The sequence below is a fragment of the Bubalus bubalis genome, chromosome 1, assembly GCF_019923935.1.
Source record: "Bubalus bubalis isolate 160015118507 breed Murrah chromosome 1, NDDB_SH_1, whole genome shotgun sequence".
In the NCBI taxonomy this organism is placed as follows: Eukaryota; Metazoa; Chordata; class Mammalia; order Artiodactyla; family Bovidae; genus Bubalus; species Bubalus bubalis.
Genome location: NC_059157.1, coordinates 195002701 through 195029193, shown reverse-complemented (window position 1 = coordinate 195029193; position 26493 = coordinate 195002701). Strand labels below are relative to the sequence as shown.

The 26493-nt window shown below is 44.0% G+C and overlaps 1 protein-coding gene across 1 annotated transcript in view; it reads left to right on the top strand.

Moving 5' to 3' along the window:
• Nucleotides 1-19886: 19886 nt before the first annotated feature.
• Nucleotides 19887-26493, top strand: part of KCNJ6 (potassium inwardly rectifying channel subfamily J member 6) — a 329855-nt gene continuing 323248 nt past the window's right edge. Inside the window, exon 1 of the mRNA XM_006049625.4 lies at nucleotides 19887-20287. The gene's annotated coding sequence lies outside the window, so the exon portion shown is untranslated. The remainder of the gene's footprint in view (nucleotides 20288-26493) is intronic.

Below are 26493 nucleotides of genomic sequence, written 5' to 3'. Positions count from 1 at the left end.
AAGCATCAATTCTTCAGCACTCAGCTTTCTTCACAGTCCAACTCTCACATCCACACATGACCACTGAAAAAACCATAGCCTTGACTAGATAGATCTTTGTTGGCAGAGTAATGTCTCTGCTTTTGAATATGCTATCTAGGTTGGTCATAGCTTTCCTCCAAGGAGTAAGTGTCTTTTAATTTCATGGCTGCAGTCACCATCTGCAGTGATTTTGGAGCCCAAAAAAATAAAGTCTGACACTGTTTCCATTGTTTCCCCATCTATTTCCCATGAAGTGATTGAACCAGATGCCATGATCTTAGTTTTCTGAATGTTGAGCTTTAAGCCAACTTTTTCACTCTCCACTTTCACTTTCATCAAGAGGCTTTTTAGTTCCTCTTCACTTTCTGCCATAAGGGTGGTGTCATCTGCATATCTGAGGTTATTGATATTTCTCCTGGAAATCTTGATTCCAGCTTGTGCCTCTTCCAGCCCAGCATTTCTCATGATGTACTCTGCATATAAGTTAAATAAGTAGGGTGACAATATACAGCTTTGATGTATTCCTTTTCTTATTTGGAACCAGTCTGTTGTTCCATGTCCAGTTCTAACTGTTGCTTCCTGACCTGCATATAGGTTTCTCAAGAGGCAGGTCAGCTGGTCTGGTATTCCCATCTCTTGAAGAATTTTCCACAGTTTATTGTGATCCACACAGTCAAATGCTTTGGCATAGTCAAGAAAGCAGAAATAGATGTTTTTCTGGAACTCTCTTGCTTTTTCCATGAGCCAGCGGATGTTGGCAATTTGATCTCTGATTCCTCTGCCTTTTCTAAAACCAGCTTGAACATCTGGAAGTTCACAGTTCACGTATTGCTGAAGCCTGGCTTGGAGAATTTTGAGCATTACTTTACTAGCGTGTGAGATGAGTGCAATTGTGTGGTAGTTTGAGCATTCTTTGGTATTGCCTTTCTTTGGGATTGGAATGAAAACTGACCTTTTCCAGTCCTGTGGCCACTGCTGCATTTTCCATATTTGCCGGCATATTGAGTGCAGCACTTTCACAGCATCATCTTTCAGGATTTGAAATAGCTCAACTGGAATTTCATCACCTCCACTAGCTTTGTTCCTAGTGATGCTTTCTAAGGCCCACTTGACTTCACATTCCAGGATGTCTGGCTCTAGGTGAGTGATCACACCATTGTGAGTATGTGGGTCATGAAGATCTTTTTTGTACAGTTCTTCTGTGTATTCTTGCCACCTCTTCTTAATATCTTCTGCTTCTGTTAGGTCCATACCATTTCTGTCCTTTATCGAGCCCATCTTTGCATGAAATGTTCCATTGGTATCTCTAATTTTCTTGAAGAGATCTCTAGTCTTTCCCATTCTGTTGTTTTCCTCTATTTCTTTGCATTGATCACTGAAGAAGGCTTTCTTATCTCTCCTTGCTATTCTTTGAAACTCTGCATTCAGATGCTTATATCTTTCCTTTTCTCCTTTGCTTTTCACTTCTCTTCTTTTCACAGCTATTTGTAAGGCCTCCCCAGACAGCCATTTTGCTTTTTTGCATTTCTTTTCCATGGGGATGGTCTTGATCCCTGTCTCCTGCACAATGTCATGAACCTCCATCCATAGTTCATCAGGCACTCTATCTATCAGATCTAGTCCCTTAAATCTATTTCTCACTTCCACTGTATAATCATAAGGGATTTGATTTAGGTCAAATCTGAATGGTCTAATGGTTTTCCCTACTTTCTTCAATTTCAGTCTGAATTTGGCAATAAGGAGTTCATGATCTGAGCCACAGTCAGCTCCCGGTCTTGTTTTTACTGACTGTATAGAGCTTCTCCATCTTTGGCTGCAAAGAATATAATCAATCTGATTTCGGTGTTGACCATCTGGTGATGTCTATGTGTAGAGTTTTGTCTTGTGTTGTTGGAAGAGGGTGTTTGCTATGACCAGTGCATTCTCTTGGCAAAACTCTTTTAGCCTTTGCCCTGCTTCATTCAGTATTCCAAGGCCAAATTTGCATGTTACCCCAGGTGTTTCATCTGGGGTTTAGTACTGGTCAAATGTTAATACTGGTCCTCAGCCCTGCAGGTTCGGTAGACAGTCAATGGAAGAGGCTTAGGTTGTCATGGATAGATCTCAGGGTGGGGGACAGTCAGGGTGGGGGACAGTCAGGATGGGGTTAGGGTGGTGTTAGCTCAAGTTTCCAACACATTTGCTTCTATCACTGACATGTGTCTATTGAAATAATAATATTGTGTGTGTCTATAATGTGTCAATAATAATAAGTGTGTGCATGGGCACACACACACTTACACACATACAGCCCTTTCAGGAATAACACTAATTACTCGATAAAGAGGAAACCCTAAATCAACGGGACTGATTCTCATACGTGAAATCACTAGGTTGATCTCCATATGGGGTTTTGCAGAGTAAAACTGGCTCTACGTCCACAGAAAACGGCTGTTCCCTCAATGCACAAGAGACCCTCTGAAAGGCCCTTTCCCATGCTAGCTTTCTTAAGTTCTTATCCAAGAGCTTTGGTTCCCCCAAGTCATGATTGGAGGAAACCTATTACTGCAGTTAAAAATATAACATTGTAATAGCACCCACATTTCACCGGAAAATATTGCTTGATAGACTGCAGTCAATTGCTTGAGAGAGGTGGGGAATTTTCTTACACATTTGTGCATTTCTCTTTTTTAAATTGTGTTGCTTTTTTGGTTACCTGGAAAAGAGCTGCTTAAAAACACATCCTCCATGTACAGCATTTCATTCTAAAACTCCATGAATGTTTCAATAGACCAATTAATAACTCAAACTCCTTTTCCATTTTGACAGAATTTATCGTGAAAAGTAGAGGAACGGTGTATGAGTTGTTTTATTTCAAGGAAATGGAAATATAAACTAAAATTCCCCATTTCTGCAAATCTAGTGATTTATAGCTAACATTGTGTCAAATCATATCATACAACCCTGGCTGTGAACTCGGTGTGTAAAGAAAAAAAGAGAGAGAATTTTTTCTTTTAGATCAGATGAGAAATTAAGATGTATCGGCAGAAAGATACTTGTACGGTCTTGCAGGAGTTGGCAGTGAGGATCTACTCTGCTGTGACAGTGATAACATGGAATCGGAGGGCTCCAACTGTGCACATTGCAGCAAGCCATGCCCTTGACTTAGTTGGAGTTTCTGGACCTTTGCAAGCCAGTAATGAGCAGTCATTTAATGATGTGTGCCTGAATCCACTGGGCACTTCACTACAGCGGCTTATTCAAGTAGGGTTTGTTTGTTTTTTTTTTCCCCTTCTCCTTCTCACTTTCCTTAAATATGTTTTAAAATTATATCAATTAGTATAATGTATTCCCATTTGTCTGAATTTATTATTTAATAATTATAGTCCAAATACTTTTTGATGTCCCACTCTGAGTTAAGATCTGTGCTGACAGAAAAGCAGGAAATACATCTTATTCGTATAAAGTACAAAGGCTAACAAGAGTAAAACTAAACAAATATACAAATAAACAAATAGGAATACATGCTTTTGAAGACTACCCTACTATGAGAAAAGGTCTAGCTACTTTTGTAGCTGCATGAATAACATCCCCAAACCCTCATTGTTTCCAATGCTACATAATAGTATTTATTATCTGTGCTAAGTTGGTTCAGTGGTGTCTCTGTGCGACCCCATGGACTGTAGCCTGCCGTCTGCTATCCATGAGATTCTCCAGGCAAGAATACTGAAGTGGGTTGCCATTTCCTCCTCCAGGAGATCTTCCTGACCCAGGGATTGAACCCACATCTCTTGTGTCTCCTGCATTGGCAGGCGGGTTCTTTACCACTAGTGCCACCTGGGAAGCCCTTTGTTACCCAGTATCTCCAGATATTTGTCACTTTGTCTACTGAGTAAAACATTTCATAATTTAGAATCGATTCTTCTAAGATTCTTTCTGTTTCTACTGAGACAGTCTGGTTATCTAGAGATTCCAGAATCCACTAATACTAAAAGATCTAAAATAAAATAAATAGATTACAGTCCATGGAATTGTCCAGGCCAGAATATTGGAGTGGGAACCTTTCCCTTCTCCAGGGGATCTTCCCAACCCAGAAGTCGAACCGGGGTCTCCTGCATTGCAGGTGGATTCTTTACCAACTGAGTTATAAGGGAAGCCCTTAAGTAGATTATAAACCTACATCTAAATAACAATGTTTTGGAAACTATAACCTAAAGTTTCATTCCATTATAACCCTCAATAATGAAGTGCTGATCAGCGTTTTGGTCTACAAGAATACAATTGGTGTTGAGATCCCTAGGAATAAAAGAGATGCTCCCATATTTTTTTCTGTCTATTGAGGAATTTTTGTGGAAAATTCTTAAAGAGATGGGAATACCAGACCACCTGACCTGCCTCCTGAGAAATGTGTGTGCAGGTCAGGAAGCAACAGTTAGAACTGGACATGGAACAACAGACTGGTTCCAAATTGGGAAAGGAGTACATCAAGGCTGTATACTGTCACCCTGCTTATTTAACTTATATGCAGAGTACATCATGAGAAATGCTGGACTGGATAAAGCACAAGCTGGAATCAAGATTGCCAGGAGAAATATCAATCACCTCAGATATGCAGATGACACCACCCTTATGGTAGAGAGAGAAGAGGAACTAAAGAGCCTCTTGATGAAACTGAAAGAGGAGAGTGAAAAAGCTGGCTTAAAACTCAACATTCAAAAAACTAAGATCATGGCATCTGGTCCCATCACTTCATGGCAAATAGATGGGGAAACAATGGAAACAGTAGCAGACTTTATTTTTGGGGGGTTCCAAAATCACTGCAGATGTTGACTGCAGCCAAGAAATTAAAAGACACTTGCTCCTTGGAAGAAAAGCTATGACCCACTTAGACAGCATATTAAAAAGCAGAGACATTACTTTGCCAATAAAGGTCCGTCTAGTCAAGGCTATGGTTTTTCCAGTAGTCATGGATGGATGTGAGAATTGGACTATAAAGGAAGCTGAATGCCAAAGAATTGATGCTTTTGAACTGTGGTGTTGGAGAAGACTCTTGAGAGTCCCTTGGACTGCAAGGAGATCCAACCAGTCCATCCTAAAGGAAATCAGTTCTGAATATTCATTGGAAGGGCTGATGCTAAAGCTGAAGGTCCAATACTTTGGCCACCTGATGTGAAGAACTGACTCACGGGAAAAGACCTGATGCTGGGAAAGATTGAGGGCAGGAGGAGACGGGGACACCAGAGGATGAGATGGTTGGATGGCATCACCAACTCAATAGACATGAGTTTGAGCAAGCTGCAGGAGTTGGTGATGGACAGGGAGGCCTGGCGTGCTGCAGTTCATGGGGTCACAGAGAGTCAGACAAGACTGAGCGACTGAACTGAGGAAGTAACCATCACCACTTAAATCTTTTTCAAGTCTTACTATTACATCCTTCATTTGTCCTTATCCTATAACTAGTCCTTAGTTTAAACTTCATTTGCTAGTGGGAAAAACGAGATGAGAAAGAGTATATTTTTCAACCAGCAAGTTCCATCTCTTTTATGAAAAACTGAAAGTTTCTCAGTCATGTCTGACCCTTTGCGATCCCATGGACTATACAGTCAGGGAATTCTCCAGGCCAGAATACTGGAGTGGGTAACCTATCTCTTCTTCGATCTTCCTGACTCAGGGATCGAACTGGGGTCTCCTGCATTGCAGGCAGATTCTTTCCCAGCTGAGCTAAATCTCCTAAGCCCTGCTTACAAATGGAACAATTTTCTCTCTCATATTATTGTTAAACAGTTCCTTATTATATGCAGCTTTAAAAAAATGTCATTTGGTACTTTCAACAATCTACCTGGAGATCTCAGCCAGACCCATGAAGGTAGGTACGTTTTCTATCTTCCAAGTCAAACTAGGGCTCAGATACCTAAAGACATGATTCTCTGCAGGCTATTAGAAGACCAATGTAGCACAGGTATATAGACTTGGGTCCAAACAGAATGGATGATCCAAGCCAACAGCACAAGAGACTTGGCTAGATTTCCATGTGACCTCGTCGTACTGCTCTGCCTATTTTCCATCAACACATGTTTATGGATTAATTGGAAATTTCCAGTGATCCATTAAAGAAGAAAGAAGAATCAAGGGCCTAGTTTGTACTGGAGGAAAGTGGACAGCTGCTCAGAAAATATGATGATAAAAGGAAATCCCACCCATGGAAAGGCATGCGGTGATGTTTTATGCTCTCTATATAATGGAGAAGGAAAGGTGGACAGAGGTACAGAGATGCCCTGATTCATGTCACCAGGATGGGTGGTAGTGAGGTCTAGGAAAAAAGTACACTTACAGGCCTCAATAAAAGAAGGTAGAGTGTGAAGATATCTGTGTCTAAGCCAGTATTCACTGCAGAGGACCTGATGTGGCACGATTCCTTGAGCAAACCAGGAGGCCCATCTCTAGCACATTCATTACTGAATCTCTTCCATCAAGCCTTCACTACTTGAACAATTTCTCCCCTATCCATTACCATAATGTCCCTCTGAGCAGGGGTCAATGTGTAGTACATGAAGTGTGACAAAGGGCTCCTATTAAATTCACTGGTCTTACCATGATGATCTGTCTTATCAAGGAGCTACTTGATGGAAAGGTGGAATAGTCTTCTGAAAGCTCTGTCATGGCACCAGCTGGGAGACAGCACCCTGTGAGGCTGGGATTCTGTCTTATTGTTGTTTGGTCGCCCATTTGTGTCTGACTCTTTGTGACCCCATGGACTGCAGCATGCCACGCTTCCCTGCCCTTCACTACCTCCCAGAGTTTGCTCAAACTCATGTCCATTGAGTTGGTGATGTCATCCAATCATCTCATCCTCTGTCGTCCCCTTCTCCTCTTGCCCTCAATCTTTCTCAGCCTCAGGGGTCTTTTCCAATGAGTCGGTTCTTTGCATCACATGACCATCTGATGCTCATCTGTCTTGCAGGAGGTGGTAAGTGTCTTAAACCGTCAACCAACTTGTGTGCTGACACTGCCGTAGCAGAATGCAGGGAAGGCATATGTAATAACCAATAGTGTGAGGGAGGGAGTAGTCCATCACTATTTTACCAAATAACATTTGCTTCTCATCCTTTCTGCTTTGGATTCATGGATTTAGAGGTCCTCGTGTCCAAGGGTACAAGGCATCTACCAAGAGACATAATAAAGGCTTTGATGCATTCAGTTCAGTTCATTCGCTCAGTTGTGTCCGACTCTTTGTGACCCCATGGACTGCAGCACACCAGGCCTCCCTGTCCATCACCAACTTCTGGATGTATTAGGAGCTTGCAATACACTCTGACCTTTTGGACTCTGTATGCTACTAAACCAACAGGCAGACAAGGAGTCCTTGGTTATTGTGATCAATCCTGATGACCAAGAGAAACTGAGTTGCTCCTCCATAACACAGGCAAGGAGGCCCATTTTTTAATGGAATTCACAGGGGCACCACTTATTACTCCCTCGATCAATAGCCCTGGAAAACTGTGACAGTAATCAGAGTACCACCAAGGTCCCTCATTCTAATCAATAAAAGTTGGAGTCACCTGTCTAGGTAAAGTCCACCTGTCAATGTGCTGACAGAGGGTAAGTGGGACCCAATATAGTGAGAGAAACAAGCAGTCACTACTGAGATCTTAGCCCTTAAAACCAGAATGTGAGACTCCAGAAGTGACTCAGTGTGATACAAACAGACTGGAACCCACAGATAACTGAGCCCTGTGCCAATTCTTACTGCCCCTGGCCCTGGCGACATGCGTGTTCTGCAGAAGTCTTCTGTCACAGGGTTAAACATGCCCACACCAGACCCAGGAATCAGAGAAGCAAGTGGAAGCAGGGAACGGTGGCTCAATCGTAGCCTCAGTTGATGCTTCATGCTGACAAGGTGAATCAGTAGATCAGCAAACCATGTGTGGTTTCTAGATGTCTCCATCAAAATTTCCTTTCAACATACTGTGCAGTCATATATTTTCTCATTTGTTAAGAACTCTGTGAAGTAGGTATGTGCTAAGCAGAATTCTAAGAGAGCCCTCAAGAGTCCCAGCCCTGGTGTACCTACACCTTCTTCCAGGTATCCATTCAAATAGTAACCTGGGTGCTGCTGTGAATGGATGTTTCAGGAACAGTTAAGGTCCCAAATCAGTTGACCTTAACATTGAAAGATTATCTAGGTGGACCTGACTTAATCACATGGGCCTTTTAAAAGCAGAGGGTTTTCTCTGGCTGGCAGCAGAAAGAGCCTCCAGACAAGAGCTCAGTCCAACTGACTCCCTGTTTTCAGCACTGTGATCCCTAAGCAGAGAACCCACTCATACCCTGGACTGGACTTCTGACCTATAGAACTATGAGCTAGCATGTGAGTATTTTTCAAGCTACTAAGTTTGCAGCAATAGAAAACTAATACAAAGTAGTTTTCATCATTCTTATTTTGGAGAACCTAAAACAGAAAGTAATTTGCCCAAGATTGCTTAAATTTCTAAAAGTTCTTGTTACTCCAGGAAACGTATGGGCAAAACTCCTTCTTGGTATCATCCTATTACCTTGAACCATTTTTCTTTCTTGAATTATATTGGCTTGAAAAGGATCACATAACTCTATGGAAATAAGTGTGTGCCTTTCCCATTTACGATGCTAGAAATGATTTATCTAATGCATGAGACAGATGTGAGAAGACAGAAATGCAGACAAAGAATGAGTCAACGGAGGTCGAGGTTGAGAATTTAGTTTCGAGAAGAGGGGAAGTCATTCCAAGGCAGCAAAGGTAAGACACAAGCTAAAGATATGAGAATTAGTGTCAAAGGCTTCTGTGTGGTCAGAAGAGCAGCCCACCCAAAAGTTGGCAAGTAGAAATGAGTCAACGTGTTTAGATCGTAAAGGTAGCCCAGGGTGTGTTGATTAGGGTCAGAATAAGGCTCACAGAAACCAAAAAGGGACCAGCTAATCCCTAAGGTGAATACTTCCAAGTTCTATGGTCTGTGGTTCTATCATCTTTATATTGTCTTTTTTTTAGAAGTTGTTCTCTTTCCTGCCACTGGGTGAGTTTTGCCTCAGCAAATGAATACAAGTAGTGACAACCACGTGGGGACCAGAGGCTACAAATGGGATCTGCTCTTCCTTGCTTGCCACAGGCTGTCAGTTTCAAGGGTCCCGGTGTTAAATTGCAGCCTCGTGTATACTTCACAGCCTGGGAAACTTGATTCTTTGTTGACTCTAGAACTTTCTAACTCTGTATTCTATTTCTTCCACTTTAATTCAAAATAAAAAGAAAATAGGAGGAAAGAGCTACTTAAATAAATCACTGAATTTTGATAATTACTGTATCAAGGGAAAGTGAATCCCCTGTCTATGGCTACCAAAGTCTCCTATGAGCCCACAGCAAGGTAATTCTTACCACTATGTGTTTATAATAGAGAGAGAGAGAAGCAAATCTCCTTGTGTTGTAACTATTGCTATTCCCATTGCTGAGTCGCTTCAGTCATGTCCGACTCTTTGCAACCCCACAGACTGTAGCCCACCAGGCTTCTCTATCCCTGGAATTCTCCAGGCAAGAATACTGGAGTGGGTTGCCATGCTCTTCTCCAGGGGATCTTTCTGACCCAGGGATCCAACCTGTGTCTCCTGTAGCTCCTGCATTGCAGGCAGATTCTTTACTGCTGAGCCACTGGGGAAGCAAATGTGTTGTAACTAGATGATTGTATAGCATTTACTGAATATTTACCATTCTGTAGACCCTTTCCCTTTCAAACTAAAGGAAAAGAAGGTGATACCAGAGCCTTGAGTCCCTCCTATTCTGGAGAGGGATGTCCTGACTTCAGGTCTGATTTCACATCCCTTTCTGAACATAACTAATCTGCATCAGGGTACCAGACATGGGTGGAAATAGATGCTAGGTACCAATGGACCGTGTCTGGCATTGCAACCTCCAGGTCACAGGAATTGATTCAAGGACTGGGCTCACTGACTAATCAGAGACAATAAGAAGCCTACTCTTAGTGCATTTTACTGGTACCTAAGTGTTAGTCACTCGGTCACGTCTGACTCTTGGTGACCCCATGGTCTGTAGTCTGCCAGGCTCCTCTGTCCCTGGGATTCTCCAGGCAAGAATAATGGAACGGGTAGCCATTCCCTCTTCCAGGGAATCTTCCCAACCCAGGGATCAAACCCAGTCTCCCACATTGGAGAAAGACTCTTTACAATCTGAGCCACTCTTCCTGCATTTTACTGGTGTGTAAAGGAGACTTGAAACTGGCCTGAAGTCCCAGTAGACTTGAAATGTTGTGGACAGAAATCTGGAGCTCCTTGGAAACACATGATCCTGAGTTTGCTTAATCATAAAAAGAACAAGCATCATCCATTAATCAGTAGCTGACATTTATTAAGCAGTTACTCTATGCCAGACCCCGGGCTCCGCTTTTTATTTGAAATATGTCCTATAACAGTGACAGGAGATCTATGCAGTAAATAACGTTATTATCATCCTTTGTGGTAGACACGGAGATGTATCACCAAGATCCCCCTTCAAGAAAGGACTTGGCCTGGATGCCATAAGCTTGTCAGCTGACAGCATTTAGCCATCAAACGCAGAGCACCTTGAACCCACATCCAGGAACTGATCAGGAAGGGGCTATTTTCGCTCGTTACAAGACAACACTAGTGGTTCATTTTAGCTTCAAACCGCCCGGTGAGATCAGCCAAGGCTGATACCAGCTTTGCTTCCCCTAGGCTCATTCACACTTCCTTCCTTCCCTTTCCATAGATGTTGGTGCCACAGTAATAAAATCCATTAGAAATGTCTCTAATAAACACCCCGCACACCAAACTCCATCTCAGAGTCTGCTTCCCCAAGAAACCACCCGGAACATCATTATTCGCTGCTGCTGCTGCTGCTAAGTCGCTTCAGTCATGTCCAACTCTGTGCGACCCCATAGACAGCAGCCCACCAGGCTCCCCCGTCCCTGGGATTCTCCAGGCAAGAACACTAGAGTGGGTTGCCATTTCCTTCTCCAATGCATGAAAGTGAAAAGTGAAAGTGAAGTCACTCAGTCGTGTCAAACTCTTCACAACCCCATGGACTGCAGTCTACCAGGCTCGTCCATCCATGGGATTTTCCAGGCAAGAGTGCTGGAATGGGGTGCCATTGCCTTCTCTCATTATTTGCTAGTGGGTGCTAAGTCACTTTAGTCGTGTCCGACTCTTTGCAACACCATGGACTGTAGCCCACCAGGCTCCTCTGTCCGTGGGATTCTCCAAGCAAGAAAATGGAACTGGTAGCCATTCCCTCCTCCAGGGGATCTTTCCCATTCAGGGATTGAACCTGCATCTCTTACATCTCTTGCATTGGCAGGAGGGTCCTTCCCTTTCAGACTAAAGGAAAAACAGTCGATACCAGAGCCTTGAGTCCCTCCTGTTTTGGAGAAAGGTGACCTATAACACAGATAAAAGAATAAAGTGGAATACCCCTGGCTTTGGGCTTCCTAGGTGGTGCTAGTGGTAAAGAATTCCCCCTACCAATGCAGGAGACATAGGAGACCCAGGTTCTATCCCTGGGTCAGGAAGATCCCCTGGAGAAGGGAATGGCTGGCCACCCACTCCAGTATTCTTGCCTGGAGAAACCCATGGACAGAGGAGTCTGGTGGGCTATAATCCACGGGGTTACAAAGAGTCAGACACGGCTGAAGTGACTCAGCACACACACCCCTGGTTTAGCCCATCACTTAGCATGGATAGTGGGGCAAGGACAACTCAGGTAAATCTAGCTTTGGACCACCAACACTTATCTAAAATCTGAAAGTGGGTTCTGGACTTCTCCTCTCAGAAGAAAGGCTGACAAGGCTCCTTCAGGCTTGCTGAGGGAGAGTGTTGGGCAGAAGCTCCCCTTCTGCTGAAAGCAAACAAGTCCAGTCTTGCTTAGTGTGCGAGGTGACTGTAGGAGGTGACATCCAGCAGGTGCAGCTCCCTCCAAAACAGGAGCTTCATTTCATTCCCTCCAATTCACAGTTTCCACTGAAAATGCCAAAAGGGAACAAATAGTCTGGACATCTTATTGTTTTTGTTGTTCAGTCACTAAGTTGTGTCTGACTCTTTGTGACCACATGGACTGCAGTGCACCAGGCTCCCCTGTTCTTCATTATTTCCTGGAGCTTGTTCAAATTCATGTCCACTGATGCCATCCAACCATCTCATCCTCTGTTCCCTCCTTTTCCTCCTGTCCTCAATCTTTCCCAGCATCAGGGTCTTTTCAAATCAGTCAGTTCTTCCCATCAGGTAGCCAAAGTATTGGAGTTTCACCTTTAGCATCAGCCTTCCAATGGATATTCAGGGTTCATTTCCTTCAGGATTGACTGCTTGGATCTCCTTGCAGTCCAAGGGACTTTCAAGAGTTCTCCAGCACCACAGTTCAAAAGCATCAATTCTATGGGGCTCAGCCTTTTTTATGGTCCAACTCTCATATTGATACTTGGTTACTGGAAAAACCATAGCTTTGACTAGATGAATCTTATTCTCTGCTTTTTAATATGCTGTCTAGGATGTGGCTCAGATCATGAACTCCTTATTGCCAAATTCAGACTGAAATTGAAGAAAGTAGGGAAAACCACTAGACCATTCAGGTATGACCTAAATCAAATCCCTTATGATTATACAGTGGAAGTGAGAAATAGATTAAAGGGCCTAGATCTGATAGATAGAGTGCCTGATGAACTATGGATGGAGGTTCGTGACATTGTACAAGAGACAGGGATCAAGATCATCCCCATAGAAAAGAAATACAAAAAAGCAAAATGGCTGTCTGGGGAGGCCTTACAAATAGCTGTGAAAAGAAGAGAAGTGAAAAGCAAAGGAGAAAAGGAAAGATATAAGCATCTGAATGCAGAGTTCCAAAGAATAGCAAGAAGAAGAAAGCCTTCCTCAGCGATCAATGCAAAGAAATAGAGGAAAACAACAGAATGGGAAAGACTAGAGATCTCTTCAAGAAAATTAGAGATACCAAGGGAACATTTCATGCAAAGATGGGCTTGATAAAGGACAGAAATGGTTTGGACCTAACAGAAGCAGAAGATATTAAGAAGAGGTGGCAAGAATACACAGAAGAACTGTACAAAAAAGATCTTCAGCCAGATAATCATGATGGTGTGATCACTCATCTAGAGCCAGACATCCTGGAATGTGAAGTCAAGTGGGCCTTAGCAAGCATCACTACAAACAAAGCTAGTGGAGGTGATGGAATTCCAGTTGAGCTATTTCAAATCCTGAAAGATGATGCTGTGAAAGTACTGCACTCAATATGCCAGCAAATTTGGAAAACTCAGCAGTGGCCACAGGACTGGAAAAGGTCAGTTTTCATTCTAAACCCAAAGAAAGGCAATGCCATATGCAGGTCAGGAAGCAACAGTTAGAACTGGACAGGGAACAACAGACTGGTTCCAAATAGGAAAAGGAGTTCGTCAAGGCTGTATATTGTCACCCTGCTTATTTAACTTATATGCAGAGTACATCATGAGAAACGCTGGACTGGAAGAAACACAAGCTGGAATCAAGATTGCCGGGAGAAATATCAATAACCTCAGATATGCAGATGACACCACCCTTATGCCAGAAAGTGAAGAGGAACTAAAAAGACTCTTCATGAAAGTGAAAGTGGAGAGTGAAAAAGTTGGCTTCAAGCTCAATATTCAGAAAATGAAGATCATGGCATCCGGTCCCATCACTTCATGGGAAATAGATGGGGAAACAGTAGAAACAGTGTCAGATTTTATTTTTGGGGGGCACCAAAATCACTGCATATGGTGACTGCAGCCATGAAATTAAAAGACGCTTAGTCCTTGAAAGGAAAGATGACCAATCTAGATAGCATATTCAAAAGCAGAGACATTACTTTGCCAACAAAGGTCCATCTAGTCAAGGCTATGGTTTTTCCTGTGGTCATGTATGGATGTGAGAGTTGGACTGTGAAGAAGGCTGAGCGCCGAAGAATTGATGCTTTTGAACTGTGGTGTTGGAGAAGACTCTTGAGAGTCCCTTGGACTGCAAGGAGATCCAACCAGTCCATTCTGAAGGAGATCAGCCCTGGGATCTCTTTGGAAGGACTGATGCTAAAGCTGAAACTCCAGTACTTTGGCCACCTCATGCGAAGAATTGACTCATTGGAAAAGACTCTGATGCTGGGAGGGATTGGGGGCATGAGGAGAAGGGGACGAAAGAGGATGAGATGGCTGGATGGCATCACTGACTTGATGGACATGAGTCTGAGTGAACTCTGGGAGGTGGTGATGGACAGGGAGGCCTGGCGAGCTGCGATTCATGGGGTTGCAAAGAGTCAGACACAACTGAGCGACTGAACTGAACTGAACTGAGGATTGTCATAGCTGGACATCTTACCATAACTTAACTGCAGAAAGAGCAAATTCAGTTCCTATACTTGGGCCTTCAATTTTTTGTTTGTGCAGATTTCATGTTAATTAAAATTACTTCCATGAAGAGGTATAGGAAAACTAATTCATACAATTGTTTGTAATTATCACCTCCTGTGGTCTTTGAAATATTGATATTGCATCTGAAGTCATGATCGTTCTAAATTGCACTTTAATGAATTCTTTGGGAGAGACACAGTGATTAAAATGAGTAATACCTGCTAAATGATGAGCTAATAAAACATTCTACAAGAAAGAATTTATTAAGCGAATCTTTAGATTTCATTTATTCATCAAATCAGGAAACAAGAATTAAAATGTATAATTTCAAAATGTTTATAAGCATTTATAATCTAAGATCACTAGGAACAGTGAATGGAATTCCGAAGTAAGAAAACTGTAGGAGATGAAAGATATCCAACAAAAGGAAAGCAATAGCTGAATAGCTGGAGAATAAAAGTATTATTACTAAAGCATAGCACTAAAACACCCAGCATGCTATGGAGCTTAAACCCATCTGAAAGCCCTGTCTTAGCAAAAGTACTGAATTTTTTTCACCTAGAGATATTTATTAAGAATGGATCTCCAGGGCTTCACAGGATCTGTCAGTGGTAAAGAATTTGCCTGCCAGAGCAGGAAACACGGGCTTGAACTCTGGTCCAGGAGACTCCCACATGCCACGGAGCGACTAACCTCACACCGCTATTGAGCCTGTGCTCTGTAACTAGGAGGCCGCCAGGATGAGAAGCCGGTGAACCACACCTGGGAAGTGGCCCCCTGCTCTCTGCAGCTAGAGAAAAGCCCACAAGGCAACGAATACCCAGCACAGCCAAAAATAAATAAATAAATAAAATTATTTTTTAAAAATCTAAGCAAAATGAAAAACAGATCGGTTTGGTCAAAAAAAAAAAAGAATATCTCCAAATTTATAATCAAAATAAAAAAAAAAGAAATACAATCCACCTCGCTTCTTAGTGTCAGCATGCCCAAAGCCGACCCAGAGCTGCACGTGGGTGGGGAAGCGAGACTGTGTTGTAAATTGCCACAGTCAAAGCTGGAGAAAAACCAGATTAGCAGCAACAAAGGACACCCAGTCAAGATAATTCAGTTTGTCAATTCTGACAGCTAATAAGCCTCCATTACAAGTTGGGTATGTGGGGGAGAATCCAGTCTCATCTATATAAAAGAATCAATGGATCCTAAAAGCCACCATCTTTGTCAGCTCTGGAACACTCATCTCCCCAGAGACTGAGATAGAAAGCGCTAAAGGCTTGAGAGCCCCGTCCCCCAGCCCTTGCCTTCATGGTAAATCATAAACTAGACCGATAAGTGAGATTCCAGGCATAGTAAACACAGTATAACCTGAGAGACAGCGCTCCAAGGAGCTCAGAAAAGCCACAGTGGGCAGCTCTGAAGCACAGCATGCCTGATTTCCTGATGTCACCAAGACTCCTGGTTATACCCATGCTGATCAGAGCTCCCTCAGGAATAAATGAATTCAGTTAAGCCAATCGTTCCCCTCGCTGGTGTTAATCAAATCCCAGGGCATGTGTGTGTGAACCACCTTACTCAAAACAAACTCCTACACCATTCAGGAGGGGGCTCCCCTCATAGCTCAGTTGGTAAAGAATCTGCCTACAATGCAGGAGACCCCGGCTCGATTCCTGGGTCAGGAAGATCCGCTGGAGAAGGGATAGGCTACCCACTCCAGTATATTCTTGGGCTTCCCTTGAGGCTCAGCTGGTAAAGAATCTGCCTGCATTGAGGGAGACCTGGGTTCGATCCCTGGGTTGGGATGATCCCTTGGAGAAGGGAATGGGTACCCACTCCAGTATTCTGGCCTGGAGAATTCCACGGACTGTATAATCCATGGGGTTGCAAAGAGTCGGACACAACTGAGCGACTTTCACTTCATTTGACTTGACACCATTCAGGAAGAGCCACAGCCTCCATCACCCTGGCTCATGTTTCAAGTCCGGTTTCAAAGTATGTAAAGTTTAAAAATAAAATAAAATTTAAAAAAAAAATGTTTAAAGGAGATACATAAGTGATTCTTGTCTCTTGACTTAGTCTGATGCCTTGTGAAATCCTTCCACTGGTAGAACCCTACATAATTAAACTTGGTGGAAATAACCTTAGCAGCTTCCTGGATTAAATATTAATAGAACTATCTTTAGGCAACTACAGTCACTGTGAGTCATTCTTCTAACATTCTAGGGAGGTTTCCACCAAACTCCTGACTCACATCTTTACTCCAGGGTCCCTCATGGATTGCTGAGTCCAGTTGTCCTATGTTTATCTTTGTGTGTGTGCATGCTCTGTCATGCCTGACTCTTTTCGACCCCATGGACTGTGGCCCACCTGTCCATAGAATTGTCCAGGTAAGAATACTGGAGTGAATTGCCATTTCCTTCTCCAGCTTACTGGTAAAATCATCCAAAACATTGACAAAAGGCTCTAATACTCAAATATGATGTAAAGCTAGGTCTCCAAGTATCAATCAGGCAAAGCATGGCTCTGATACACTCCATTAACAAAATGACATTCAAGTCATCTTAAGATTAGTGGGAGTGGAAGACACTGTAAGTTGAAGTGGCTTACCTTGCCTGATGAACTTGGGTTCTCTGATGAAATTACTAGCCCCAGCAAGCACTGTGGAGCATGAAAATCACATATTACATATCCTGAGACATTACTTTGCCAACAAAGGTCCGTCTAGTCAAGGCTATGGTTTTTCCAGTAGTCATGTATGGTTGTGAGAGTTGGACTGTGAAGAAAGCTGAGCGCCGAAAAATTGATGCTTTTGAACTGTGCTGTTGGAGAAGACTCTTGAGAGTCCCTTGGACTGCAAGGAGATCCAACCAGTCCATTCTGAAGGAGATCAGCCCTGGGATCTCTTTGGAAGGACTGATGGTAAAGCTGAAACTCCAGTACTTTGTCCACCTCATGAGAAGAGTTGACTCATTGGAAAAGACCCTGATGCTGGGAGGGATTGGGGGCAGGAGGAGAAGGGGATGACAGAGGATGAGATGGCTGGATGGCATCACTGACTCAATGGACGTGAGTCTTAGTGAACTCCAGGAGTTGGTGATGGACAGGGAGGCCTGGCGAGCTGCGATTCATGGGGTGGCAAAGAGTTGAACACGACTGAGCGACTGAACTGAACTGATATCTTTTGTACATGGGTTGTATGACTCAGAAGTAAGAACAACTGAGATTACAAAACCTTTTTGGGAAAATCAACAAGTAAGAGCCCACAGGTTGTGCCTGTGATTGCTTTGCATATAAGTGATGATGCAAATTTGAGGCAAGCACTTCTGCATACAAAAGGCATTCTTCAGGAATGGAACTTCTGCGTAAGATGCAGGTAGAAAATAAAGTAATCTTGGAAATAAGAGGTCTTGGCCAGTCCTTGTTCTTGAATACGGTCACCCTCTTGGAGATGGAGATTCTGCAGAAGGAAAGGTGCTTTACAAAAAAAAAAGGCACAAGAATAGCCAGCTTCTGAAAGAGACATTACAAAATAATCAACCAATGGTATTCACTGCTTTCCCAACTGGTCAACCCACTTACCCCGGAAAAAAGGTAACATAAAAGAGTGGATAGGATGAGATTTCCCTGGTGGTCTGGTGGTTAACAATCCACCTTGCAACCCAGGGCAGGTTCAATTCCTGGGATGTGAACTAAGATCCCACATGCTGGATGGCAACTAAGCCCCCTGCCAGGCAACTACTGAAACCAGCTGCTCTGGTCCCAGTGTGCCCCAACTACTGAGTCTGAGTGCCACAGCTCCTGAGTACCTGGCCCAAGACTAATGATCCCGCACAGCATAACTAAGACCCAACCAGTCCATCCCAAAGGAAATCAGTCCTGAATGTTCATTGGAAGGACTGATGCTGAAGCTGAAGCTCCAATACTCTGGCCACCTGATGTGAAGAGCTGACTCATTTGAAAAGACCTTGATGCTGGGAAAGATTGAAGGCAGGAGGAGAAGGGGACCACAGAGGATGAGATGGCTGGATGACATCACCAACTCGATGGACATGAGTTTGGGTGAGCTCCAGGAGTTGGTGATGGACAGGGAGGCCTGGCGTGCTGCAATTCATGGGGTCACAAAGAGTCGGACACGACTGAGCGACTGAACAGAACTGAACCAAGTTGCGTGGAAAGGCTTTGGGAATGTGGAAGTACTGTTTGTAAAGATCTGAGAAAAAAGAAGGGTTGCTGAGGGAAGCACTTCGAGGTGTTCCCTGGAATAACCATACACGTTAAGTGATGGTCACTCGGTCGTATCCAACTCTGCGACCCCATGGACTGTAGCCTACCAGGCTCCTCGGTCCGTGGGATTCTGCAGGCAAGAACACTGGAGCGGGTTGCCATTCCCTTCTTCAATAACCATACAAAGCAAGTTAAAACTCTAAAGGTGTGGGGAGGCGGTGGTGCAGGACCTGACAAAGTCAGCTTTGATGGCAACCCGGATTACGTATGAAAAAGCCCACAGTCGCCTTCTCTTCCTCTGGTGCCACAGAGCAGAGCCAGCATCTGGGTGAGGCCAGGGGTGGGGCAGCGGCTGGTCTGGGAGGGGCACGCTTTGGGGGTGGCTGCCCCTCGGCTGGCACGCAACCTCTCAATGCGCCCCCTCCCGGCCACGCGGAAGGTGCGCCCTCCTGCTTCCGCGTCCCCCCTCTCCCACCCCCCGGGGGTGCCTCGCCATCCCAGCCCAGAGGGAACCAGAGACAAGAGACTATTTTCCCTGATGTCACAAAAGCATGAAAGAAGGAGCGCCCCCTCCCCACGCGAAGTCAAACCCTGATCCCTCTCCACCCCACCCCCCAGCCCCGAGCTTCGAGCTTCGGCTTCCCTGCTTTGCAGGCTTTATCTCCGAGAAGAACTTAAGACAGCTTAGGAGGAACGGTGGGAACCGGAGGCTAACCCTAACCCTCCCGGACCTCGAGCTCCCCACTTTCCCAGTTTCGTGTTGGAGGGGTGGGGTTTGCCTTGGCAGTTTCCGCATTGGCTGGGATTTGGGAAGGACGGAGGTGGGGGGTGCATCGGAGAGATGCTTCCCTCTACCCCTGCTAATCCGGGCGATCTGGCGCTGCGCGGGTGATGAAAAGGGGCGGCGAGTGGGCTTTCCCGGGTCTCCCGCGCCGTCCCCCGCCCCCCGCCGCACCCCGGGCCCCCCGCCCCCCGCCTCTCCGGAAAAGCGCTGTGCGGCCGCTTTGCCTCCAGCGCGCGGCGCTGCGCTCGCTTTGATCGCTTCGTGCGCTGCCAGCCGGGCTCAGCCAGCCGCCTGGAACTGAGGACCATTCTTCGAATCTGCGGCTTTCATGACGTCTCCCTGCGTGGTCCAGCACTTTTCTCCTAGCCAGGGATTTTTTTTTTTTTTTTTTTTTTCCGCCACTCTCGCCTTTTCTCCCCTTCCCTCTCTCTCCACCCGGTCTCCGCCCCCCCCTCCCCCGCCCCTGCTCGATCGCACACCCCTCCGCCCCTCGGTTGGCACCCCCGGCGCCCAGCCCGGCTCTCCGCTCGCGGCCAGAGAGTGCCAGTTCCAAGACGGCCGGCCGCACCTGGCCGGAGAGGCTGGGCGGGCGGAGGGGTGGGGACCCGCGGGAACCTGGAAGCTAGACCCGGAGCTGGCTGCACCGCGAGGAGAATGGAGTCTCCTAACCGCCTCCCGGGGCCGATGTGAAATTTGACCATCTGAAAACCCCGGGTTTGTTTCGTGGGTTTTTTGTTTTTGGTTTTTTTTTTCTTGTCTTTTTTTTTTCTCCCCTCGCTCTCCATCGTGTAAGTGAATTATTAAAGCTTGCTCCGCTCCAGGAGAGAAGATCATGATTGAATGAAGCCACCCAGTCCGCAGCAAGGTAAGCGGTGCGCTGAGTTGCTGGAAGGCGAGAAGCTAGCATCGATCTGGGCAAGAGGTTTCGTGCCCTCTGGTCCCCACTTCCCCCTCCCCAGCTTCCGCCGCTGCATGCATCTCCACTCTGATGAGAAATGGGGTATGCCCAAATCAAGGGACAGGCGAGAGAGAAGCAGGTTACATAACAGAAGGGAAATCTGTTTCATACGGTTCTCATTAGCGACTGAAAACTCTCAAGGGGGGTGGGGGGGTGCGGGGAGAGGAGGGGTCTGCATGCTCTGAGCTCGGAGAAACCCCGTCAGTGATTACAGACATCATTTCAACATCCGTTGGCAAAGATGAAATGCAGGGACAGACTGGCAGGGGTGGCTTGCTGTGTAGTCATTCACAGTTGGGAGAAGCCCATCGTCTTTGTGGAAAGCTGTATCCTTGTTCTTTGCCTAGAGGAGAGGAGGAGAGAGAAGAAGAGACAGAAAGAGAAACATGAGAAGGAGGGAAAGAAAAAGTGAGGGGTGGGGAGAAACAAACAGAGAAGGGGAAACAACTCCCAACTGTTCTCGATCAGTATAACCAGAGCTGTGATATAATGACTAGCAACAGTGATAGGAAGCTCTCCCCAGAAGTAAACTGAATTGTTTTGTAATTATAAAAGGGAAAAAACCACCACCAACAACAAAAAACCTCTAAATGATAAAAATGAGATGTTTACTGCATTTAGGGGATTGGGTGAATCCGCTGGCTTGTTTCCTCCTGGCTATATGTTCATTTGCATCAAGACATAAAGCTTGAATGAGTTTTTAACAGAAATAGCATTAGTATTCCCCAAACCCAATAAAACCTTTGAGTCAATCCACAGGTACATCTCTTGTACCAGGTTCAATATGGAGAGGCTCTTAGGGAGGAAACGTAGCTTGACAAACACAGCCACAGTAACGGGGTAAGATTAGTGGAGAAACAAAACACCAGAATTTTCTGAAGAATCCTGCCTCCACTCCCAAAAGAGGAAGGGTGGTGGGGGTGGGGAATGAAACTCCAGTGTTCAGGAGTTGGAGATTTATCATTAGGTTAGCATGTCTACTGACTGCTTTTATCCAAAGTCTGCTGATCAAAAGGAGCCCCACAGAACTGAGTACAATGCCACGTTTCAGCCAGCATCATTCCCTACCTTTCTTCTGCTGGAAAATGGAGGAGAGGGATGCCCAGGAGCTGCTTAAAAAGAAGAAGGGGCTTGCTACAGTCAGGGCTGTGCTAACTAAGCTTCGCCCATTTTGCCTGGAGAAGGAAAAAAAGAGAGGAAGAGCTCAAGTCTCCATGGCGACCCAGGTGGGAGGGGGAAAGCGGCTCCGGTTACAAATAAACGTTGGACAAAAGTTTCCCAGATCGGAGCAAAGAAATAAGGGAGCCAAGTGTCCTGCGGAGGGTCCCAGGGCATAGGCTTTGCCTAGCTCCCAGCCGGCAGCCTGCGAGGGGATGTCTAGAACTAGCCGGGCCCCATCAAATCTCCCAAAGTTGATCCGGGGACGCTGAAATTGTTGGGCAGCGGGTTTCGCATTCAGCACCAAGGCCAGAGCCCAGGCGGCCGGCTTCCCACCACCCGACCCGCTTCCCCAGAGAACACTTTTAGTTCCTTTCGGTCGTGGGAAGTCAATCCCTTTCCATTAAAGACCGATTCCCTTGCCCGTGCAGAATCTGGATATATGATTATCCACGGAATTGCGTGGGACAGAGAAGCTTGCAAATCATCCATTTCACGCATGGCAGTGCATCAGAATAGCTATTCAAAGAACATTGAAACAGCAGAGGATCGGAGCTGAGCTGAGAATGAGGGATACCCCACCCTCGGGGGAGGAAAGGGACACACACATACACACGCACACACACGCGCGCAAGCCACAGATCAGTCCCTGATGAGAGTTGCCTAGTTTCAACCGAGTCCCTTTTGCTTCAAAAGCATTCATTCATTCCTCACCCTCTCTCTCTCTCTAACTTTTGTCGGGCGTAGAGGGCAGAAAGGGAGCACTGTGGCCAGGGAGATACCAGCCAACCAACTGCTGTCTAGGGGTCCTGAGAACCAGGAGGGTGGAGAAATAGTGTACTCTTAGTCCAGACCCGCTAGACTTCTCAGCAGAGCTGGTGAGCTCCAGGAAAGGGAATCCAGGTGCGTCTGTGAGATGAGACCCAGTGTCTAACTTCAAGTCAGCATGTGAGCAGAGCAACTACATCTCTAAGGTTGCAGGCATAGCAAACAGAGGAGGAGTCACTTCTCTTAATAGAAACGAGGAAGAAACTGTGCCAGAAGGGACGATTATTGCCATTCCGTTTCCATTTCAGCATTCATACAGGGGAAACGGGTAAGTTCCTCTTGTCGTTCTGTGTTCACCATAGGCAAGACTGGTCTCTGCCCTCCTCTCCTCAATTTTGGTACCAGCTCCTCACACAACCTTCCCCCAGGCTGATTCTGATAAGGAAAATCAGTAGAGGAAAGTGGCAGTCCCATTTTGAACAGGAAGCTGTTAAAGGGGGGCATTCAGGTGTTACAAGGCACACTTTGAATTGCAGAGCCCAGTCAAGGTTTGACAACTGGATGGAAATGCTAGTAAAGAATCCGCAATTCGCTTGGATGTCATTCTCTTTTGAGGATGCTCTTATCCGTGTGTGGTCTTGAGCTAGTTCTGGATTGTTGTTTACGAAGGTAAGCAAGATGTATCCTGGTTTTCCTTGTTGGGCATTTCATTGCTTTCCAAAGATGAGGCGTGCAGAGCACTCATGACTTGGATAAAGCAGTGTGTTTATACTTTCCAGTCTTTTTTATTTTCTCATGATTGCTAGTGAAAATGGAAGCAGTCTGTTCCAAATCTGGGCAAAGGGTGAGATATTACACTCCATTTACATTTCATTCCTGATGGATATTGACTAGTTTATCTATAGCTGAATGTATAGAAGCACTGCTACCTAAAGTAGAAAGAAGTGATGTGTGGAGTATTACTGGGGCTGAAACAAGGCAGATTACTCTGTCTTTGCTTCATCTGATCTCACCAGCAGAAAGTGGATGTTACTTATGATGATAAAGTCAGATAAGAATATAAATTGCTAGTAAAGTTGAATTTCTCTCATTAATTTTTCTTTTAAAAGGCAGAAACATAAATAAACTGGGTGAAATTGTTCAATCATCCTTAGTTCTGGTAGATTCATGTTCATGTATTCAGTGCTTATTTACCAGACTGTGGTTTGCTTTCTTCTTGGATGGCTAATTGCTGAGCAAAATGTCATTATGTCCTGATGGCAGTCAGTGGCATATCCCAAATAATTGGCTTACCCATTTCAAGTAGGATTTGTTAAGAAGAGCAACTTAATTTTATTCCTGCACACTTGCAGCTGTTTTGTAATTTGTTTATATAATTTTGGTACCTCCCCCGGGTATTTCCTGAACATCAGTATAATATATTCACTTGTATGACCTAGATGTTTGTTTAATATGCGGGACTGGCATTGGCTCTTTCCTTTGAGTACCTAGTATTGCTTCCATTCACTCTCATATTCTTCCCTATTCTCACAAACTACCCTTAGTTTACAGGATAAAAGAGAAAATAAAACATGAGAATAACTTTAATAAGCAATAAGAAATTCATTGGAAATTAAAAATTAGTAAAAAATAAGAGGGGAGAGAGGGATAAATTAGGAGTTTGGAATTAAGAAATATTTATATTAATATAAAATAGATAAACAACAGAGACCTACTGTATGGCACAGGGAACTATATCAGTATCTTGTAATAACTATAATGGAAAAGATTCTGAAAAAAAGAATACACATATATATTCATATGTATGTATATATATAACATATACTGAACTGAATCACTTTCCTCTGCACCTGGAATTAACACAACAGTGTATATCAAAATTACACTTCATTTTTTTCTTGAGAAAGTAAATACAGCCTTACGGAAGCTTAACCCCATTCACAGGTAGAAAATGTTACTTTCTTCAAGGGTTTAATAATGTTGATAAAATGAATTCTCTTGAAAACAAGATAAACCCCCTTTTTCAAAATGAGCAGGTAGGCAAGATAAAGCTTTTCTTTTTATCACTAACTATTCCTTAACCAAAAGATATGTGAATAATATATTGGTTAATAAGGGAAATGGGCCAGAGAGAATCAGAACAGGGGGGAGGAAGGGTGCTCAGAGAGAAGGCAGTTATTTATTTATTTATTTTTTTACCAGATTTAAAGTGATGGTACTTTTCAAAGCAAGGTGTTTTTTTTTTTAAGTTCATTGCATCAGAAATTTAAGGTTGGTGGAACAGAGATGTTTAAGTTCAACAAATTTGGATTTGGCTTACTAAGATGGCACTCATTGTTTCTTTTATTTTCAATAATTGTCATTTAAGTACCAAGAGAGAATTGGTTCACCCAGATTTTTATAAAATTATTAAATTTGGTAGTATCAATCAAAGGAGAATTGGTAAAGTTGAAAAATTATCCAGACACTTCTGTTGAATTCAGATTATTTTCCCTTCATTATACTTAAGGTATTTAAGGAGGTAGAAAAATAGCATAAAGTAATTTGGGATAAAATACATATTAAAATATATTTAAAATAACTTGTCCTAGAAATAATCAGAACCCTATAGAAAGAAGAGATCATGATAACTGCAGTTAGTGCCCGAATGGTATTCTGACTCTCTTCTGACAAAGGACTATAATACACCCATACTTGATAACATTTTACTGGCACTAATTAATAATACAACATTATTTCCTTCCAACAAAGAAGGACAATGTTATCTTAAAAAGAATATTCGGTATTCCCTAAACTACGGCTTTGATCTAACCATACCTGCTAATCAACTGTAGATACCCAATTATTTATTTATTACTGAATTGAATAGTTATTTAAACAAAACCCCAGAGGCTGACTTTTCTCATTGCACAATGTTCACACAACCATTCAAATCTCTTTTTTCCAGACGCATTAAGAGCATCAATCAGCTTTCCTACTTACAATGCATGAAGTTAACCCCAATTTTTAATGAAATGGCTGTTTAATTCATGTTTTTACAGATGAATCCAGGTCAGATTAGTCCCGGGATTAATCCCGGGTTCCTCTTGACGCCTGCGCTTAGGACCAAGGACCATACAGAACTGGCAGCTCTTTCAGTGGATAGACTTTGGGTACTATTCACTGCCAAACTCCCTGTCACAGAGATGTGGTTACCAATGTGAAAACCTTACAAAGTGAATCAGCAAATGAATCAATAAGATCCACATCCTTGCCAACAATTTTTTTTCTTTTTTTTTAGTGAGATTGGGAGGGGGGCTGAAACTGAACGTGTTATGTGCATTGTGAGAGAGTCTGCAAGTTAAGTTTCAATCCTCATGCTTTGGCCCTTTGCTCTTTAAACTTACAGGCATTCTTACCCAGAATGAGAACATAACTTTTTTTTTTTAATGATGCTGTAAATTTACATCATATCATCCGACAGGAATGTGTGCACGTGTGACAGTGTGTCTGGGAGGTGTTTGGTGGTGAAAAGCACAGACTCTGGTATCTAACTAACTGCATTTGTGTCAGGTTCTAGTTTTAACTGTCAGCTTTTACCAGGTTTGGTGCAGTGGCAACCATTCCAAGCTCCCAGTGACTTAACAAAACAAAGTTTATTTCTCTCCCAAATTATATGCCTTTGCTGGTCAGCTGTGACTCTGCCCCTTGGGTCTTCTTCATTCTGGGATCCTGGCTAAAGGACCCATCTGATCTGGAACTTTCCATTCCATTTTCAGAGAGAAAGGAGAATGCCACATTAAGCAATGGCTCTTAAAAGTCCTGCCCAGATATGACACAAGTTATCCACTCACAGTCCGTTGACCAAAAACAAGCCACGTGCCATGCCGATGCCAATAGTCAATGATGTGGAGATGTATATTTCTCCCATCCAGAGGTACTGCAAGTCACATAGCAACAGGTGGAGATGTATGATCTTCTTACAGAGAAGACAGTGATACCTGGTGACAGGGTATAATCCGTGGCACTAACTGAATGACCCTGCTCTACTTCAAGCTCTTGGTTTGCCTATCTGTAAAGTGGACGTAATAATAATATCTACTTCAGAGATGTTACAAGGATGAATGTGACAGTGAAGTTCTTAGCTCAATGTCCAGAACAAAGTAGTCACTATATCAGCAGTAGATGCTGTTGTTTATTTCTAACAA